At 43.8% G+C, this 17,362-nt stretch overlaps 1 protein-coding gene and 1 pseudogene across 2 annotated transcripts in view; one reads left to right on the top strand and one right to left on the bottom strand.

Annotated features, from left to right (window-relative positions):
• Pde4d (phosphodiesterase 4D) overlaps window positions 1-17,362 on the bottom strand; it is a 678,798-nt gene that overhangs the window by 182,191 nt on the left and 479,245 nt on the right. The window lies entirely within an intron of this gene.
• On the top strand, window positions 973-10,107 carry LOC129673654 (N-lysine methyltransferase KMT5A-like; annotated as a pseudogene).

The following is a 17,362-nucleotide window of genomic DNA, read 5'->3' as shown; positions in this document are numbered from 1 at the left end:
GAAGGAGTATGGGGTTCACCCAAAACTGAAAATATTGCCCCTAAGGATCCATCATCCATTTCTGGATATACAGACAGTAAACCAAAAGCAGAGTGTCCCAGGAATATCTGACATAGCCACAGCACTGAATCGTCCATAAAACATACATAAACATACATAAAACGTGGTATATATGCATCACAGAATACTACTCAGATTTTAAAAAGAAAATGATTGGTTGCGAGAGGTTTGAACCCAACGTACACTATCCTTAGTGTAATAAGGCAGACAAATGATGAATGATGTTACACGCGTGCGGACTCTAACATCGAGACAAAACAAAGCACCGGACTTTCATCAGGAGAGTGAAATCTTGGTCACTAAGGCTGGGAAATAAGGTTGGGGTGAAAAGGCCTTATGAGGAATGACTTCATGAAATCCACAGCACACATTGTTGACTATAACAAACAACAGTGCACAATGCACTTGAACACCTCTCACAGGTGATTTCAGATTCCCTCGTCACAAAAGCAACAACTATAGAAAGTGAAAGATACATTAACTCAGTCTAACGCTTTTACACAATTTAGACTCACATTGAGACTGTTCTTGCCCATCTTAAACATACACAGTTTCTCATTAGTAGGCTAAAAATGTACATTTAAAAAAAGGAAATAAGAGCTGCTTTAACCTTTTAATCGACAAAACCAAACCAAACCTTAAGACTGGGTGTGGTGTCACATGCCTGTCATCCTAGCACTAGGGAAGTAGACACAGGAATGTCATGAGGTCAGTGTTGTATTTTGCTATGTAGCATTCAAGGCCAGCCTGGGTGGCGTGAGACTCAGTCTCAGAAATAATCGAGAGAGCTAGGGAGATGGGTCAACCAGCAAACTGCTTGCCTCACAAAGCCGAGGGCCTGGATTTGATCTCCAGAACCCCCACAGAACAAAACCCAGGCGTGGTGTGGTGGCACATCCTTGTAATGACAGCATGGGGAAGGATGGATACCTAGAGCTCACCGGCCAGCCAGCCGACTCGGTTGGGTGAGCTCCAGATCAGTGAAGAACCCTGTCTGGAAATAAGATGTGGACGGTGCCTAGGAAACGATGTCCACTGGTCTCCACATGTGTGTCTCCCATATACAAACACGCACGTATCTGAACACACATGAACGCACACATACACACGCATGAACACACCTCAAAAACAAATAAGCAAACACATAAATGTTGAGACACAGATCCCTAGTTTTGGTTCACAGGTACTCAGATCCTTACTAAGAATATGTCTTGACTTGTGAAAGAGGGGTGGGGAGGAGAGAAGGATGCAGAGGGGACAGGAGCTTCATAAGAAGACCAGCAGAGTCAACCAGCCAGGGTCCAGTAGGACCTGTCAGATTGAAGGACCAACCAAGGACCATGCATGGATTGGACCAAGGCCCCCTACACAGATGTAGCTGATGGGCAGCTAGGTCCTCACATGGGTTCCCTAGTAAGAGGAATGGGGGCTAACCCTGACATGGACTCTATTGGCTGCTTTTTGATCACTTTCCCCTGGTGGTGGCCACCTCAACACGTCACAAGGGAAGAGGATGTGCTTAGTGCTGATGCAATGTGGTATGGGAAGGAGTTGGTGGTGCTTCCCTTCTCTGAGGAGGAGGGGAGGGGGGATAGGGGAAACAGGGAGGGAGAGTGGGACCGGGAGGAGAAGAGGGAGGGGGCAATGACTGGGATATAAAATGAATAAATAAAAAATTAAAATTAAAAAAAGAATGCATTGATGATAAAGCATAAAACTGAGAATCTATTATACAACATAAGCAAACATCCTGCAGTCTGACACTGAATGTATGTTGTAAGACAGAAGATAAATAACAAATAAACGCCACCCAGCTCGTTAAGCTCTATGATGGTACCAGAATTAATCCACCCTCATTTTTTTGTGTACAGACGTCTCTGATTTCAAAGGAGCTTAGAAAATGTGTGTAGTCGCGTGCACAAGGCACATCATAATATTTTGCTTAATAAAGACTGATGCAGCACTGGGAATTTTCCAGGAGTGCTGATGTCACCATTGGCCCCGTGGGTGGGGGGGTGAGTCCTAGGCTGAGTTTGATGTTTTGGACGGGAGGGAGGAAGAAAGGAGACTACACAAGTGCCCTCACTCTGTGTTCTAGGAACAGGCTCTTCTTTCACAGTGTATGTTATTTGACAGGGCTTTTGCTTATTCTTAACGTCACTGGCCCTGCTCTCTTGGGTTTCCTCCAGAATGCTCATCACTGTGGGAGATTTATGGCTAGTGAGTGGACTCTTCTTAATAGTCTGCCTAAGGTAGAGTCAGGCCCGCTAGCATAAAAGGGAAGATTTCGAGAAGACTTTTTCTGAGCCTACTACTTGGCAAGAGTGAAGGACATACAGGATCCAACTCTTAGGATTCTGTATTAATGGGTGGTCTCATACTCTCACCCCAAGACATGGAACCAGGATCTGAGAGCCTAAGTTCAGAGACAGTTACACCGTTGGCAAATGGCAGAGGTCATTAGTTCCCTGAAGCCAGTCTGAAACCTGGAGTCTGTTGGGCAAGGTATCCATTGGTTCTTGTCAAAGTAGCAGTAGATACAGACTATGGAGTGAAGTGATGAAAAGCTTCTTGTTCCTTTGGTTAACTCATCTTTTCCCCAAGAATGCTTGTGTGTGTGTGTGTAGAGAGAGAGATTAATGTCTTTTAAAAATTAAACTAACTACATATTTTACCCAGAATTTCTTTGTTAATGTATTCATTACACTGGAAATTAAGCAGCCAGAGACCCATGTTGGTCTTTCTGGTACTTTTTTTTTTGATATTTTAATGGGCCTTGAAATCTCAACACATGGGAGTGTGCTGTGTAGCTGGATATGAACCCAAGCTTTGAAAACGAACAAGCAAACAAACAACCCACTGCTTTGCATTGACCACATTGTTTTTTGGTTGCTCAAATGGATTAGGACCCTGCAGAAGTAAGTACCAGAGTCTCTGGAATAATGCCACTGGATGGAAACTTCTGCAGTCATGGAAATATTCTATGTGTCTGTGTGTGACACTGAATATGCCATCCATCATCCACAAGGAAACAAAACACAAGCCAAGCAAACGCAACAGGCTTTGGTGGTTATATTGAATTCTGAAGTCCTGTAAGTACCAAGCAGGAAAAAGCTGTGCATGCAGTCTTGCCCTTCCTGACTGAGAATAATTTGGTCTTTGGGCCACTCAGGCCATTTTCTTGGAGACTTCATCCTATGGACTGTCTACATGACACAGGGTCTGGGAGACATTGCAGTAGGCACTACAGACCAATGGAGAAGCTAAACCCACTAAACCCAAACTGAAGCATCCGAGCCGGAAATCTGCAAGCAAAGCTTAGGGTCTGTTCTCTTGACTGGGTCTCTCTGAAGCAAATCTATAGGTGAAGTGAGGCATTTGTTTCTTCCATATCTGTGACAGACTATTTTTTTTATGTTTTATGTTTTTATGTTTAATTTTTTTTAATTTTATTTTTTTCTTATCAGTTACATTTTATTAACTCTGTATCCCAGCCGTATCCCGATCCCTCATTCCCTCCCAATCCCACCCTCCCTCCCTCATCTCCACCGTGTCCCTTTCCAAGTCCACTGATAGGGGGGGACCTCTTCCCCATTCATCTGATCCTGTTTTATGAGGTATCTTCAGAACTGGCTGCAAAACCCTCCTCTGTGGCCTAACAGGACTGCTCCTCCCTTGGGAGGTGGGGAGGTCAAAGAGCCAGCCATTGAGTTCCTGTTAGAAATAGTCCTTGTTCCCCTCACTATGGGAAACCAATTGGTTACTGAGCTACCACAGGCTACATCCGAGCAGAGGTTCTAGGTTACATTCATACATGGTCCTTGGTTGAATGTCAGTCTCAGAAAAGACCCTGTGCCCAGATATATTTGGTCCTGTGGAGCTCCTATCCTTTCCCCATCAGACTAACTCCCCTTCTTTCCTATGATTCCCTGTACTCTGCTGAAGGTTTGGTCATGAGTCTTTGTATCTGCTTTAAAAACACTGCTAGTTAGAGTCTTTCAGATGTGCTCAGTAGACTCCTGTCATACGTTCAATGCACATCCCATCTGTCTTGCTAAACGAGGATTGATCATCTTACCCCATGTCCGCTCTCTTGATTATCTTTTTTAGGTGTATAGATTTCATTATGTTTGTCATATCTTATAGGTCTATATAAGTGAGTATATACCATGTTTGTCTTTCTCCTTCTGGGATATTTCACTCAGAATGATCTTTTCTAGATCCCACCATTTGTCTGCAAATTTCATGATTTCCTCCTTTTTGATTGCTGAGTAGTATTCCATTGTGTAAAAATACCACAATTTCTGTATCCATTCCTCCATTGATGGACTTCTGGGTCATTTCCAGGTTCTGGCTATTACAAATAAAGCTGCTATAAACATGGTTGAGCAAGTATCCCTTTTGTGTACTTGAGCAAACTTTGGGTATATACCTAGCAGTGGTATAGCTGGGTCTTGAGGAAGCACTATTCCTAATTGTCTGAGAAAGCGCCAGATTGATTTCCAGAGTGGTTGTACCAGTTTACATTCCCACCAGCAGCGGAGGAGGGTTCCCCTTTCTCCACAACCTCTCCAGCATGTGTTGTCACTTGAGTTTTTCATCTTGGCCATTCTGATGGGTGTAAGGTGAAATCTCAGGGTCGTTTTGATTTGCATTTCCCTGATGGCTAATGAGGTTGAGCATTTCTTTAAGTGTTTCTCTGCCATTCGATATTCCTCTGTCGAGAATTCTCTGTTTAGCTCTGTTCCCCATTTTTTAATTGGATTACTTGGTTTGCTGCTTTTCAGCTTCTTTAGTTCTTTGTATATACTCGATATTAGTCCTCTGTCAGATAAAGGGTTAGTGAAGATTCTTTCCCAATCTGTAGGCAGGCGTTTTGTTTTGATGACGGCGTCCTTTGCTTTACAGAAGCTTTTCAGTTTCATGAGGTCCCATTTATTGATTGTTGCTCTTAGAGCCTGTGCTGTTGGTGTTCTGTTCAGGAAGTTGTCTCCTGTGCCAATGAGTTCTAGGCTGTTCCCCACTTTTTCTTCTAACAGATTTAGAGTATCTGGTTTTATGTTGAGGTCTTTGATCTACTTGGACTTTAGTTTTGTGCAGGGTGATAAATATAGATCTATTTTCATTTTTCTGCATGTAGACATCCAGTTGGACCAGCACCATTTGTTGAAGATGCTGCTGTGACAGACTATTTAAATGTTTCCTACCACAGGGGTTTAGAACGATTTAGTGACACTCCCTGGTGAAGCTTACCTCCAAGAGAACCATCCAGCCGTGCAGTTGTGTCTCCTTACATGGCCCCGAGAATAGTATAGGAAGAACTGAGAACGGTCTGTTATGGAGCCAAGACTGACAAGCAAAATGCATATTTTGAGTGACTGATATGTAAGCAGAGCAGGTATTTATGCTGCTGTCTCAATATCAGCTGCCTTTCTCCTTTCCTGTCTAGGATTAAAAAAAAAAAAGACAAAGACACTCCTGTCAAGTGATTTTTTTTTTTTGTCTTGTTTTTATGGATCTGTACTGCTTTCAAAATGACACCCTGAATGGTGCAGCTGCTATTCATATTTCTCGGCAAGTAATAGAGTAAGCATCAGAATGTGCTGGGAAACACATGTTTGTGTGGGCTCCTAGAAAATTCATCTCCTCACCTTCTGCAAGCCTGCCACCATCTACCTCCTTCCAACCACCTATCACCAAAGCTTAACATTCAGAACATTGCCATTTTGTGATACAATGGAGCAGGGTTTTCATCTCTGTCCTTATCAACACCGACAGGAAAGAGATTAGGGGTTCAAGAACAAAGTGGGAGCCACCAGGCCCAAGGTCTTTTCGAGTTCAAGGAGGCAACAGTTGTGGCTCTGGTGCTTTTCTGTAGGGCCTTGTTACAGCAGTAACCAGACTAATTGAATAGCTTTTTTTTCCCCTTGAGGATGGTGTCCAGGTTTGCCTGACTTTAGTTCACTGATAATTCACATATTTCTCTCGGAGATTTTTGTACCTTTTATGAGCAACATTGATAAAACGAGCCAACTCTTCCTTCACCAAGAGAACGATCCTAGCTTGTTTTCTGGCAGGAATCTGATAGCCTATAGGAGTGGGGGATAATCATTTTTATTACTAAACTTTTTTTTATTCCAATTTAAAAAAATAGTTTTTACATTTAATAAATACTGAGATAGCAATATAATTGTGCAACCAAGTGTTTAATTGTTTTCAAAGACTTGCTCAAAACCCAGTGACACATCCCTTTTATTTAATTTTGTTTGTACTTATAAAAATAATTTATTGTCACACTGTTTCCTTTACATTGCAGTAAGTAGTCTAGGAAGTCTTAGGTGAATGTTTTTCACCTTTATTCCAAGAGCTTTCTGTTTACTGTAAACAGGTGCTTACGGTGTGGCTCAGCACTATCTCACACCTTTAATCCAAGAGCTTTCTGTTCACAGGGTTTAATAAAGTTAACCCCGGGTCAAGAAGAGGAGCAAGGAACCAGATGACTGGGATTAATTAGAAAGGAGGAGCTTTGAATTGAAGGGTATATTTAAGACCCATTTCCCAGGGACACTGGCACCTCATTGGGACTGCTGAGATGCCCAGTCCCCTGGATTGAACAACTACCAGATTCTTGGACTTACCACTGCGAGACAGCCATTTCCAGACTACCCAGACAACAGCCTGTAACTCATTCTAATAAATTTCTGTTTTTTTTTTCTCCAGTTTTGTTTTTTAAATTTAAGCTTATTTACTTTACATCCCAAGGGCAAATCTCTCTCTCCTCTCTTCCCCCATTTTTGACTTTCCCTTTTTCCCCCAGAAAAGGGGAACCCCTCTTCCTGTATCAACCCTCCCCAGAATATCAAGTCACATCAGGACTGAGAATACCCTCATTCCCTGAAGCCAGGCAAGGCAGCTCTGACAAGGGAAAGTGATCCAAAAGCAAGCAATAGAGTCCATGTTAGAAATGCAACCCCTCCCCCCACCCACTTGCCAGGCAACCTACATGAAGACCAAGCCACCAGCCACGTATGTTCAGGGGGCCTAGGTCCAGACGATGCGTGCTCCTTAACTGGTGTCTCAGTCTCTGTGAACCCTCGTGGGGTTAGTTGTCTCTGTTGGTTTTCTTATGGGGTTCCTGTCCCCTCCAGGTCTTTCACTCACCCTCCACCCCCATATTGACACAAAGCCCCTGGAGCTCCACCCCTTCGAAGCATCTGACTGATCCACTGTTGGGTGGAGCCTCCCAGAAGACAGTCATGTTAGGTTCCTGTCTGTAAACATAGTACAGCCTCATTAATAGTGTCAGGAGTTGGCTGGGGATAGGGGATGAGTCGGTGGGATGGGGTCTCCGGTTGGGCCAATCATTGGTTGGACATACTTTCAATCTCTGTTCCCTTTTTATCTCTGCACTTCTTGTAGGCAGGGTAATTTTTGGATCAAAAATTTTGTGGGTGGGTTGTTGTTCGCCTCCCTCCACCAGGAGTCCTGCCTGGCTTCAAAGTGGTGTCTTAATGTCTGTAAGATATCTGCCTGAACCCTTCTTGCTTTTAGAGTTTCTGGTGAGAAGTCAGGTGTAATTCTGATAGGTCTGTCTTTATATGTGACTTGGCCTTTTTCCCTTGTAGCTTTTAATATTCTTTTGTTGTTGTTGTTCTGTACATTCAGCGTTTTGATTATGATGTGATGGGAGGATTTCTTTTCCGGTCCAGTCTATTTGTTGTTCTGTAAGCCTCTTGTATGTTTATAGGCATATCTTTTTTTTTAGGTTGGGGAAGTTTTCTTCTATGATTTTTTAAAAAAAATATTTCCTGGGCCTTGATGCTTGGAGTCTTCTCCTTCTATTCTTATTATTCTTAGGTTTGGTCTTTTCATATTGTCCCACATTTCCTGGATGTTTTGTGTCAGGAACTTTTTAGATTTAACATTTTTCTTTGACTATCAATTTTTTCAATTCTATCTTCTACACCTGAGATTCTGTCTTTCATCTCTTGTATTCCTTTGGTGATGCTTTTGTCTGTAATTCCTGTTCTCTTCCCTAGGTTTTCCATCTCCAGGACTGCCTCAGATTGTGTTTTCTTTATTGCTTCTAGTTCCATTTTTAGGCCTTGGACAGTTTTATTCATTTCCTTCTCCCATTTGATTGTGTTTTCTTATATTTCTTTAAGGGATTTATTCCATTCCTTCAATGTTTGTATTTTCTTGCATTTCTTTGAGGGATTTATTTTCCTCTATTAAGGCCTCTACCATTTCCATAATCTCGGATTTAAGATCATTTTCTTTCACTTCACATTTGATAGTACTCCAGGGCTCGCTGTGGTAGAATAGCAGGGTTCTGGTAGTGTCCTGTGGCCCTGGGTTTTGTTCCTTGTGTTCTTATGCTGACGTCTATCCATCTGGTTGTCTCTGGAATTAGCAGGCCTGGTGGTCTCTGATGGGAGTAGGTCTCTGGGGTTGTAGGTAGAGCTCATGGTGCCAGGTGGCCTTAGTCCTCTGGTTTTCCTGCTGCTCCCTGCTGTTGATCCACGCTGGTCTCCTGGCCATAGATTGAGGTGGGTCCTGGAAAATGGCGTGAGGCCAGGAATGGGGTGTGGGACCCAACAGGAAAGTGGAGCTCAGAGGGCCCTGGAGAGACCTTGCCACTGCTACTGGCAGGCTGTGGCAGGCCAGTAGTTGGGGGAGAGGGCTCTCAAATGCTGCTTCCTGTTCTGTGCTGTCCTGGGGTGGGGTGGAGATCTGTGCAGATAGGTGTGGGTCCTGGGAAATGGCACAAGTCCCAGAACGGGGGTGTGGGGTGCCCTGGGGAAGTCCACTCTAATATATTGCATATATATTTTCATTCTAGCTGTTCTGTTCCTTTAGAGAACCCTGACTATACGCTCTATTAAAACCTAAAGTTTGAACTTTTCTCAGAAGCTCGGTTTCCCAGAATATTCCAGGTGGTGACAGAGCCCAGCCATGACTAGGAAGATGTGCGAGCCCTGTGTGGTGGAGGCGACCCCAAACCCGGAGATGGTGGAGCAGGTCCCAGGGAGGCCCCATAGGGTGCCCCCAGAGAAGGGGAGAACGTGTTTGCTGGGTAGTCAAAGATCTATGCCTACACGAGTCTATAAACAACTGCTCTGGAATGTGCTCCCCACTACAGGAACTCAGTCGCACATCACGAGGTCAAATGCCAAGGGAAACCATGAGCCGGAATCTACAGGAAGCGAGAAGAGACAAGAGATGTGGGGATTGCGGTCCGAAGCGTCACGAAATCCGAAGAACGGAAAATCAAAGATGCCAGGAGAGGTCCCCTGGCACGTTTCCCAAACCAAAACTCCGAAGCAGCAGAACCTTCAAAAACTCCACCCCAGTCATGTGATTCTACCAAGGCAGCGTCTTCCAAGCAGGCCCTGAAAAAGCCACTCACGGGCAAGCATTCCCCTGGGGAAAAGTCTCAGGGGAAAACACAGCCCAACAGAAGACTCACAGATCTCTATCCTGTGTGAAGGAGCTCCGGGAAGAGCAAAGCTGAGCTGCAGTCTGAAGAAAGGAAAACAAAACCAAAAACAATACATGAGCTGACTGAGAGCGGGAAGGGAGAAAGCATGAAGGTTGATTTCATCGATGGCCAAGGCAGGGGTGTGAGCACCAAGCAATCCTCCCGAGGAGACTTGGTGCAGGAGGACCATGGGGACCTCCTTGAGATCGCGGATTCCCAGAAGCGGAGGCCCTGTGCGCACAAGACCCCTCCACCGGCTGCGACGTGTACTACTTCCAGTGTCCGAGCAAAACCAACTACGTGGATGCCACGAGAAACGAACCGCCTGGGGACACTGATCAACCACCGTGAGTGTGGGAATTGCCAGACTAGGGTGAACCACGGCCGTGGCGTGCCTCACCTCCTCGTCGTCCTCATCACTTACCGAGACATCGCAGCTGGGGAGGAGCTGGCCCTAAGACTATGCGACCGAAGCAAGACCTCCATCGAAGCCTTCCCTTGGCTGAAGCGTTAACCACGCGGCCGCCCGGCCTCCCTGCCTCCTTCAGAGGTCAAAGTGCCCTCAAAGGGAAATGATATACGGGTTTTTTTTTTTTTTTTTTTTTTTTTTTTTTTTTTTTTACGCACACACTTACTCTTAGGGAATTACTTCAGAGGTTCTTTAAAAGTGTATTAAAATGCGTGTTCATGTGGTATTTAAGTGTCTGTTAGAGGTTTCCAAGGCGGACTTGAACAGATGGCCTCTATTACTAAGGGAGGGTGGGACCAGGAGGAGACAGGGGTGGGGGTGGGGGAAAAGGGAGGAGGTTACGATGGAGATGTAAGTAATAATATAAAAGAATTAAAAACAAATGTTTATATACTAGTCGTTTTGTACCTTTTTGCATACAAGTTGCTCTGTGCTTCCTGCGCAAACAGGAAGCTGGGCTCTACCCAAGATGAACGCCAGCTCCCCTCCCCCACCCCCAGCACCCAACATCCAAGGATGGGCGGGTACGAGCGTGCTGCCACCCACCAAGCGCAGCCTGGACGGGATGTCTCCAGGCTCTCCTTCTCGGCGTCTTGACAGGCGTGCACATTGATGTGTGTGAATATTTTTTAACAGAAGTTTTGCAGTAAGCTACTGAGCCGGGGGCTCGGGAGGCCCGGACAGGAACAGACCTCTTCCACAGGTTTATGGCTTTTCCAGACACCCCAGAGCATGAGTGTGGACAGAGACTAGAGGCGAGCTGGGAAGAGCACTGTTGTCACAGCCAGGCAGGGCAAGTCTCCTGAAACTGCATTCATTCTTTATAGAAATGAAAGGACTGAATTTACTTTAAAAAATAAAATAAAAACACTAGACATCTGAAAAATCAAAACAAGAAAAAAAATAGGAAAAACCCCACAGAAAACAACATATATATGTATATATAGGTTTTGAAGGGAGTGAAATGAATGCATTTTTCGTTTTCTTCCGGGGGTTCTTTTGTTTTTATCTTTGTGGCTTGGCTGGCTGGTCTGTGTAGAGAAGATTTGAGATGGCATCCTATTCTAATAAAAAGTGATGTTTTGTAGTGGGACCAGAAATTACTAAGCCACTCCCTCCCAGTATACCACCACCACCACCACCAGCACCGATTCTGCTTCGTGGAAAGTTCTCTATCTGCTGTCAAGGCAGAACCCCTGGCATGCCGTGAGGATGCTGCCAGTCTAGGAACCCTGCCAGCAGCTGGCATCAGTTGGGTTTGGCACTAGGGCACTTAGCAGGCAGAGACCCAGGATGATACTTCCATTTTGACCCGTGACAGCAAGAGTAGGTGGCTTCCTAGTCCCTGGATAGGACTAGTTCTCACCATTCACCTTCAGACCAGGAGCTGGCAGGGCTCAGGAGCCAGGTCTGAGAACCTACCCTTGTCCCAACTACCTCCCCATCCCCCAGCTTCATGACAGTGCTACCTAACAAAGTCTTCTCCACACTCCGTGCTAGCCTGGTCAGCTGCCAAACTTGGAGGAAGATCCCACAAGAGGGTGTAACTGCAAGATAAAGGTGTCTTGGTTGTACCTGCTTGTGGCTTAGCTTTGAATTTAAATAGCAAACAAAAAGGAAATAAACTGGAAACTTACCTGTCATCATAAAAATAAAGCAAAAAATTAAAATATTGATTGCAGACAAGGCCAATCAATTAATCAATCAATCAAACCTAAAATTTATCTCAAAGAGGTTACACAGTTTTCTCTAGTCTAGTGAGGCTCAGACTCTGTGCAATGAATGAGGTCTGCTTTTGTTTTGATTTTCTTTCTGTGACATTCCAGAAAGAATCCAAGGAAGAATTACTTAACCCAGAGTGAAAATACGAATAGATACATAGGCAATCCTCCTGTGTTCCTTAAGCCCAGCCCTGTGGGTGATACTACCAAGTTACTTACTGGGTATAAGCCACAGTGAGGAGGGGCTCGACACTGGGTAACTGTGAAGAAGGTGTGGCAATCTGCCATGAGGGTGAGGACATATGTTCACTAGCAAGAGAATTCCAGACAATGGATTACAGTCTTATGATTGAAATGTTCTTTGTCTTGTGTGGTTGTTAATCTTATGGTCAACTGTGATGAGATTCAGGATGACTTAGGAGACTGTTCTCCGGGCATGTCTGTGAGGACGTTTCCAGGGAGGTTCTCTGAGGTGGGAAGACCCATCCTCAGTGTGGGTTGTACCCACACTGCCACAGCCTCAAGTCCTGGAATGAATGGACAAGAGAAAACAAGAGGAACGTCAACACTCGTCCCATCTCTCCTTTGAGACAGTGTGTAAAATGTGACTTCCCCACTCCTGCCTCAACAGCTGGAGGAACTCTTACTGCCTTCCTTCCCCACACACTTAAAACTGTGAGCCAGAGTACATTCTTCCTTCCATAAACTGCTTGGCGCTGGGGTGGGGACAGCGGCACAGCAATGACAAAAGTAATAAATACACCTCCCGTCCTTGCTCGTCGCCCTGCTCATCTCTGCAGTCCCATATCTTCATGATTTCAATGCACACAACCTTAGCTCACAGGGTCATGGACAATACCGGAACTCCCTACTACTTGGCTGGGAAGTTAGAATTCTTTGACATGAACTTTGAGAAACACGGTGCTATCTGCTTATCACGCCGTCCTCTTCGTGTCTCTCCTTTCTGTCATTCTCCATCCTCCTTTCTGTGATAGCAAGCGCAGCCTTCATTTCCCTGGCTGTGTCTACAGTTATCCAAATGTTTTACCATGAAGTGTGGTTCACATCTGCTCTTCCTGCATTTACTTCTTTACTGTGCTCAGGATAACACCGATGTGTTTCTTATTTTTCTTGTGTGTAGGTGTGTGTGTGCGTGTGTGTGTGTGTGTTTACACTCATGCTTGTGTACTTGTGGGTTGGTGGCCAGGTGTGGGGAGGCACGCACACACGCGTGCACATATGTGAGCCAGAGGGTGACAGAGAACATTTTCCTCAGTTGCTTCTTCACCTTACTTTGGAGCATGTTCTCTTTCTCTTGGTGATCAATTGCTTCTTCACATTCCTTTCTTCTGTCTGAACTCCAGGGAATCTTCCTTTCTCAACATGCCCAGCTCTGGGATTACAGGTATGGATCACCGCCACATCCACTACTTACAAGGGTGCTGGGATCCAAACTCAGGTGTTTATGTTCATGTGACAAGCGTGTTGCAGCATTTCTATTTGATAAACGGGGCGGAAGCTTCCAGAGACATCTGCCTTGTCTAAAGTGAGTATTTGTAGATTCTGAGTTTTTCTTTAATGCTATAGAAATTTATACATTTTTCTGGGTCAGATGCATGGATACTTTATTGTTTTTGTGTACTTCAAGGTTTGTCATGGTTTATTTTTCACCAAATTGTTATAGTGCTTAATAGTACTGAAGCTGGTCACGAGTTTTGTCTGGTTCCTCGTGAATATTATTCACAGTGGTATCACCAAAATAATGTTCATTACAAATGATCAATACTTTTATAGTATTTTAGAAAGATGAACATGTCTGGACTTCGGATCTCCTAGTCCCTATTAATATTAATATCCCTATTGAAAGGACTGAAGGATCAAATGAGACAGCAGGTTCAGAAACCCTCAGAAAAAAAGAACTGTAATAGCTACATACAACATGTGTTCTGACCATCACTGTTGGGTAACTCGGCCACTTATTACTGTTTATTTATGGATGATATGACAATGTCATCTTGTCAGAAAGTGCTCATTTTCTTTCTTCTCATTCCCTAATTAATTAAACAATTATACCCAAACTTATAGAGAATGTTTTTTGTTTTTTGTTTTTTTTTTTTTCCCTAAAGCATTTCATTCAAAGAGCTACAAACTCTTGGGGCTGGAGAGATGGCTCAGCAGTTAAGAGCACTGGATGCTCTTCCAAAGGACCTGGGTTGAATTCCCAGTGCCACATGGCAGCTCACAACTGTCTATAGCTCCAGTTCAAGGGGATCCGACACCCTCACACAGACAAACATGCAGACAAACCACCAACTAGCGCCTGAAGAAATGTAAATTGGCTCTGCGTTATTGATAGTAGAAGTGTGGGTCTTTATTTCTAACAGTTCCGTTGCTTCAGAATAGCCATGAGAGAGTTCTAACTCTAGAGATTCAATGAGGCTTGTAAGCTTGGGTAGCTGGGCAAGCACTTGGCCTCTGTGAACTAACGGCATTGTGTTTTGTGCGTTAAGGAAAATAAAGTGGTTTTAATTCTAAAAAAAAATGTAAAAATAAAAATAATAATTTAAGAAGTTACGAACCCTTTTTGACACTGCGATTTTATCTGTTGGAAAGCAGATAAGAATAATATATACAGAACCATCAAGTGAGGCAGAGTGGATTATAAATGAGGTCATTCTCTACAAAGCACAGTTGCACTGTGGAGTGGAGCTGTGAAGATTGAGCAATCTTCATGCACCCAGACAAACTAGTTAAAGGAACCTCAGGTTCACACATGGCCACATAAGCCATCAAATAAAGGGGAAGCATACTCATCTATATGTGGAAGATAAATGATGTCTTAAATTAAACATGCAGTCATAATTATTTTGTTTGTCCTGTTTCTCACCAAGTGTGAAAGGAATGCCTCATTTCTCCCCGGAAAACACACAGAGTAACTCAGAAAGCTGACTACGTCAAGACATTATTTTTTCAACAATAAACAGAGTTGCATCATGGTCTGATTCAATTTGTCATTAGTACACGAGCCCTCTGAGGAGATAAAGAGACTCTTCAATTGGTACGGGGTAAAATGAGGTCATCCTTGTATAGGACTTTGGGAATAAAGGCTTTTTTCAGGATGTGACCTACTCCCAGCTTTTCATAAAGGGGAGATGCATAGTTAGTCTTTCCTGATTTGAATGGAGGGCACGTGACACACAGCATCTGCATTAGCATCCCAGAATTGTTTTACTAGAATTTCAGAGAGCAGACATTTAACCATTGAAAGAGGGTCCGATTCCTCACCCAAGTTTTTCTCTGACCTTTCTTTTTGATATTTTTAAATTGATCAACAGTTCCTTTCATTCTACAACAAATGTTAGTTGTTTTCATTCCCATCCCATCCCTCTCCTACTTTCTTCTCTCAGCAAGTCTTTCTTATACTTCCATGTCTTTTTGTGTGGGCGCCACTGAGTTTAATTAGAGTTTCTTGCCTGTTAATTGCCTATAGTCCCTCGGGAAGGGTTGGAGCCTCATGGGTTCTTTACCCCATTCATGATGAAATTCTGGCGGGCCCAGTCTTGGATAGGTCTTAGGTAGGCAACCACAGCTGCAGTGAGTCCATCACACAATGGCTTTATCATGTCATGTCTGGAAGATGTCTTTTTGCCCACATCTCTCTCCCTTCTTTGGCTCTTACATTCTTTCTACCCCTCTTCTTCGATGTTCTGTGTCCTTGGGAAAGGTACTGTCGCTGTCTATTTTGTTGTTTCTCTTTTAATGAAGTAGGACTAGACATTGACTCTGTATGTGGATTCTTGGTCTGAGTAGACCTCTATCAATCTCTCTACTGTGTTATTTTGCTTGATCAGCTTACTGGTCTTCCTCACTGCACTTACATCTAGAGTCTCACATAGGCATTCTGCCACTGGGGGTACATCTCCAGCCGTATTTGTACATTTTTCTTTTAGCCAGGGTCTCACTGTGTTGCCCAGAATGGTCCTGAACTCCTGCAATAGCTGAGACAGTCCTTGAATATACCATCAACCTGCCTCAACTTCTGAATATCTGAAATTACTGGTGTGTGCCACCAGGCCTGGGCATGTAGTGGCTTTGACCTTTCACCTTTCAGCTATTCCTCAAGCTGCCCATCCCACTATCATTGGTGTTAACGGTTAAGCCTTCCATTTGAATAGAAAAGTAGACATCATATTAGCCATTTATTCTCCAAACCCTTCACTCCTTCATCTCCTCTATTATATATTTTTTCTTTTGCTTGTTTCTCCTTTGTCTTCCCTAAAGAAAGCCACCATAGCCTCTGTCACTTTTCCAGAAACTTGTTTTTTGTTCTTAAGATCACATTTGTGTCAATAGCTAAACATTCATTGGTAATCCCCCTCCATTTTTGAGTCTACCTTCTGGGCCTTCACTCAGCTTGTATTATTAATTTATTAATTTTAATTTTTTTTTCTCTTGAATCTACTTCTTCCCTTGTCAGCTTTAATTTCTCACTCCCTTTTATCATCGGTTTTATAAAAATATGCATCCACTGGCTTAGGGAACTGCTTTCAATTCACTCCCCAACCGACTGGGCTTTGAACTTCATTCATTTCCTGACTAAGGTGCTTCACACAAATGGCATCTAAACACCTCGTAATTACAGAAGGTAACTGGTTCTTCGAGTCTCCTCTAGTCCCCTGGAATGTTCCTTCTACTCTTTGTCCTCCTCTTGCCAACCACTCACAAGTTCTCCCTACCCCATTCTACAAAAGCTGAATGAACTATTTAGTTCGGCATTACATTGTCCACTCTCCGTCCCTTATTCCTCATGTTAGTACTGCCATTTATTTATTCAGTCAGGGTTAAAAAAAACCTGTCAGTCCTTTTGTTTCTCTTTCTCTACCAGCTACACACACACACACACACACACACACACACACACACACTTGCCTGCATGCACTGCAGACACACAAGTAAACACACACACGAATGCAGACAAGCACACCCATACTCACACACACATGTATCAGGCATGTACACATGCATGCATGTGCTCGAGTACAAGCACACACACAAGCACACACCACAGCTCTGTAGGCCTCTCACATCTGGGCCAACCTCTTTGCCACACTGCATAACCTTGATCTAGCTCTTCATCACATGTGGCCGATTCACATGTTTCTGTGAGCTTTGATACGAATCCCATCCCTATTATCTCTTCACTGTACAATCACTTAAAAACAGAATGTGAATAATCAAAATACAATAAGGATGAAACATGATGGAGGCCAAACCCTAGCTAAGATCTTTGGTGGCTCTCAGGTCCGATGGACTTGACCTGAATCTTCCTCCACTCTTACCATGTCTGCTTCTCGCACCCAGAGGAATGTCATGTACTAGAGCCTCCCTGCTCCACATGTTGCAGAACTATTACTTAAACCCATTACTTTCTTCCCATTTCCTTTGGGCAAAGAGCTTTTGTGGGGCCTATGTTTTGCGCTTGTGTTTTACTTCGTAAAACTTCAAGGTGGTACTCATATTTTCTTACAAACAGTTTAACACCAGCCCTTCCATCTCCACAGATTAGGAGCTCAAGACATGTTCTCATTGTGTTTGAATTTATAACTAAACATCCTATGAACTTTTTGAAAC

The sequence above is a fragment of the Psammomys obesus genome, unplaced genomic scaffold, assembly GCF_907164565.1.
Source record: "Psammomys obesus unplaced genomic scaffold, mPsaObe1.curated_primary_1811, whole genome shotgun sequence".
NCBI lineage: Eukaryota > Metazoa > Chordata > Mammalia > Rodentia > Muridae > Psammomys > Psammomys obesus.
Note: the sequence above shows the minus strand (reverse complement) of the source record. Positions and strands in the feature narration are given on the sequence as shown.